Below are 5,000 nucleotides of genomic sequence, written 5' to 3'. Positions count from 1 at the left end.
ACAAACTCAACAATCCAACAACCAGGAATACAACGCTCTGCTACAAATTAATCGACTATAATGACACACTTGCCAGTGACATTGTACAGTCAGACGCATTCAAGCAGGCCCAAACATACGACCAATTCGTTGATCAGTTCAGGAGATCATTTGCACCATACGAACAATTAGGCTCTCTCTCTCCCATATACACACTCGGTAAGTTAACACAGGCCCTTACTTCACTAAGGAACGAGCACTCAAAATCGCAAGCAATTTCAAGCAGGAACTCAGAGACGCACTCATATCTTCCCCTTGGGTTAAAAATGACACAGTTAGCTTAGATCACGTACTCTCACTCTTTGGTTACCTTAGACTGATAGTGCACCTTCACCCAGAAACACCGGAGAAAATAGCCAACATACATTTCGATCCAGACACAACACTTGTAGATTTCTCTATGAAGTTTTCAGACACGTCAACGGCAAAAACACAGATCCAACAACAACATATGCCCCTCACACACACACTCCCACACATTCCCACACCTATAGTAGCAAAGATCTCACAAGCAAACCACACTAGAGGTAGACAAATGTCACGCACACGATTACGACAGCGATCACACTCAAGAATACCTTTCTTTTGCACTATCTGCAACAAACCGGGACATAGCACAAGCAGGTGTTATTACAGACAACCCACACACTACTGCCAATACCACGGCCCAGCTTTCCATGACACAAACCAATGTCGCGCTCTAAACTCTCAAAATCACACTTCATAAGCGTCCCCCCAACACTCGACTAGCAAAAAAAACAACAACAATAGACATGACTATCGTCTCACGGTGACTCACACACACGACCTTACGAGACCCAGTCAACCCCCCCTTCCCTACCGGTACTCACGATGACAGCCTCTCGACCATCCCCATCTGCTATGACACTTCAAGCCACTGTCACCAACACCCCCCAAGTACTCTTTCTGGACACAGTCTCTCCCGTAAATGTCATGTCAAAACTTTTCTTCGACCAGTTTAGGTTCAGAAACCGTAGGGTAACAATTCTAGAACCCACGGATATAACGTTAAATAACGTCGACGGAGTTCCCTTCCCCATCATTGGCAAGATCGGCTTAGACATCTCACTGCATGCAAACTGCCCTCCCATTACCACGATAGTATACGTAGCTGAAGTAGTATTTCCTGCAGACATTCTTATAGGGTTGACATGGATGCAAAACAATCACATAACCATCTACCCTGCTTAACACGATATTGTTTACAATAACCACTTCATACCTGCTCTGAACACACCCGACACGCATGCACAAACACCAAACACGTATATCACAAACATTCACGTGACCGAGCAACAGCATGCAGCAACAGGTGAAACAAATATCGAAGACGACACACAAGTGACACTCGGACCAGACACACCCACTTCCACCACTCACCCGGGTACCTCATCACACACACGGAACAGGCGCAGACTGTCAGCGCGTAGGTCTAAATCAGCTCGAAAACAAAAGAAACACGTCGTCTCCACAGACGTCCCTGAGCTCTCAGTAGAATACACAACCGTCTCGCAAATCACTCTCACGAAATCTCACGCATTTGTAATCAGTGACAAAAGACTGTATCCTCGCGAGTACGCAAAGCTCACAGTTCGTGTCTTTCAGGCTCCAAACTCCGATGTCCTCTGCATCGCGGACACTTGCCGCGTATCTGGTGTTTCTCTCTTATCCGCCTTATCAAACACATCAAACAAAGTACACACAACAATCTTAGTAGCGAACAACACAAATGCATCTCTTCACCCTAACAAAGGTACAAACATTTGTGATTTTACCATTTATTCCGCACCAGTACACGTAATCGAGCAAGACATCATACAACACGTATGCACTATCAACACCGGAGAACAGAACACGCAGGAACCCATCCAAGTAGATCACATAAACAACATTGACTTCCCAGAAGCACAAACAGATCTCCTTACGCTCATAAACACGTGCAAGCACGCCATTGCACTCCCAGGTGAACCACTAGGTATCACAGACATAATAGAACATCACACACCACTTCGACAGCATGCACAATCACGGTTCATACCAGCATACCGTTTGCCACATAGTAAACGAAACATTGTTGACAACATCATTGCAGACATGCTCGCCTAAGACATTATAGAACCCAGTCTATCCCCATGGAATTTCCCTCTCTTCGTTGTTCCAAAACACAATGGCTCTTTCCGCCTTATTGTAAACTTTCGTGAGCTCAATAAACTCATTATTCCTGAAAGATATTCGATACCTCATTTGCAAAACACCCTCTACGCAACTTTGTTTCCTCTATTCTCGACCTCATGTCAGGGTATTTCCAAATACCTCTCGATGATAACTCAAAACCACTAACAGCCTTTAGTACCACCACGGGACACTACCACCTCAAAAGCTTGGCCATGGGACTCGTCTCTGCTCCCTCAGTCTTCACCAGACTCATGTATAAAGTCCTAGAAGGACTCATAGGAAAGACAGTTTTTATTTACTTGAACGACATCATCATTGCCTCAAGGTCACTCCACACTTCAAACTGTCCTCTCAAGGTTAGCCGCGGCAGGTCTCAAACTCAAACTCAAAAAGTGTTCCTTCCTCGAAAAGGAAATACGTTTCCTAGGACACGTCATAAACTCTCAAGGTGTCATCACCTCTCAGGAAAAAGTCAAAGCTGTACTAGATTTTCCACGCCCCATCTCTACCGAACGCGTAAAGTCATGTCTAGGTTTATCAGGCTTCTACAGACGTTTCATTGAAGGCCATGCTCATATGGCAGCCCCATTAACAGCCCTTCTCAAAAAGGATACTCCCTTTAACTGGACGCCTGATAACAACACAGCTTTCCACAACCTAAAACAAGCACTCACAACAGCCCCTGTACTGGCATTCCCAAACTTCCCAAAACCCTTCACACTATGCACAGATGCTTCATACAAAGGACTCGGCGCAGTACTGATGCAACAGCACGACTCAAAATTTAGACCATTAGCATACGCCGGCCGTGCGTTAAACAAGCATGAACAAAACTACTCTATCACTGAGATTGAAGCTCTTGCGGTCATATACGCCCTCAAACATTTCAAAGATATCATCCTAGGCTATGAAATACATGTACACACAGACCATCAACCCATTCTCCACCTCTTCAAAGGCAAGAACCTCACTTGAAAACTAGCCAGATGGTTCCTCACCATTCAGGAATTCATGCCTACATTCGACTACGTCCAGGGCCATGCTAACACGGTAGCCGACGCCCTTAGTAGGCAGGTAGCCACAATACAGCCAGTCGGACAGCCACTTGACATCACGCGAGAACCCATCATTGCTGCTCAAGCAACAGACCCCCTATGGCGAAGAATCATTCACTATCTCAACTCAGGTGACACTACATATACAGACGACTTTCCTCCCAATATAGACAATTACTCGATCATAGACCAGGTTCTCTACCACACCACACTACTCACAAACAAAAAACGAACCAAACCGCACTGTTACACAATTAGTCGTTCATACGGAACTTGTTCCGGAAGTTCTTCACATTCTTCACAATTCTCCACTAGCAGGACATTGCGGAAAAGAAAAATACTTATCACAAGCCAAATTGACATACTTTTAGCCAACCATGTGAATAGACATACTCACATACATAGATGTATGTCACTCATGTATAGCTCATAAAGGTCACATTAGCGGTCAGGTACCAACACACAATTACCCAACACCTTCTAGACCCTTTGAAACCATTGCCATTGACTTACTGAAACTACCACTCACCCCAAATGGAAACCAGTACCTCTGCGTATGCATCGACCATTTCTCTCGTTTCTGCATCCTCTCTCCTTTAGCGGCCAAGACAACCAAAAGTGTAGCTCAGACCATCATCAACAACGTCATCTGCCTCTACACCACACCAAAAACACTCATCTCAGACAACGGCACCGAATTCAATAACGACATTTTCACCAATATCTGCCATCAGCTTAACATTACCAAATGTAACACCACACCATATCACCCTAGCTCAAATGGACTCGTTGAATGTCAAAATCGGAAGGTCCTCAACACACTGAGAAACCTTGCCACAGACATACGCTCATCTTGGGATGAACACATACCTATGATACAAGCCTGAATAAACAGCGCAATCAATAGATCAATCTCAGAGTCACCCCACTTTGTTTTGTTTGGGTCCGATAAGAAGATGCCGTACGACCTCCTCACTCAGACCCCCCCCCCTTTGTATGATTTCAACGACTACGTCAGAGTCACTCTGACTAATTTCAACACTCTTTTCAAGAGAGTACATTAGTCACTGACTGTCTCAAAAGCGGATGTGATGAGGATGGAAATTCCTCACTCTAGGGATTGTAATGTTTCTGCAGGTAACATTGTATACAATACCAACCACCAACCCAAATCAAAACTCTCTCCCAAATTCCTCGGTCTTTTCCGTGTCATTGAAACACTACTGAATAATAATATTAAAGCTCTCAACCTACGAGAACTCAAAGAGGCTATCCTACACTTAGATAATATCAAACCAGCTCCCAGAGGTCTCGACATGGAGAATATACCCTCTCCCCCTCTTGCACAACCACCAAACACGAACGAGACACTAGACAAAAATACCTCTACGACTCCACCGATCCCTACACCCCGTTATAGCTTCAGAAATAGAATTCTGTAAGTCTCTTGGCCCCAAAATTCAGGTATCTAGGTTAAAACCAATATATATCATGCATTTTTCAACTGTATCATGCCATAACCAGGTATCTACTTTCTGTCATGTGCAGATCACCATTGCCACTCAGGGAAGGTGATCACCTTAGCACCCCCCTTTTCTATCTCTTTCTTATAGTTCGTACGCCAAGTTCGATGTGGACATTGCGAGGACAATGTGTCGTGAGGACGGACACTGGTAGCGTATGCCGAGCCATGCTGAACAACTAGACCTC

This window comes from Oratosquilla oratoria, chromosome 29 (assembly GCF_046742065.1).
Source record: "Oratosquilla oratoria isolate Oo_2021 chromosome 29, ASM4674206v1, whole genome shotgun sequence".
NCBI classification, from domain to species: domain Eukaryota; kingdom Metazoa; phylum Arthropoda; class Malacostraca; order Stomatopoda; family Squillidae; genus Oratosquilla; species Oratosquilla oratoria.
This window is presented reverse-complemented; position numbering follows the sequence as displayed.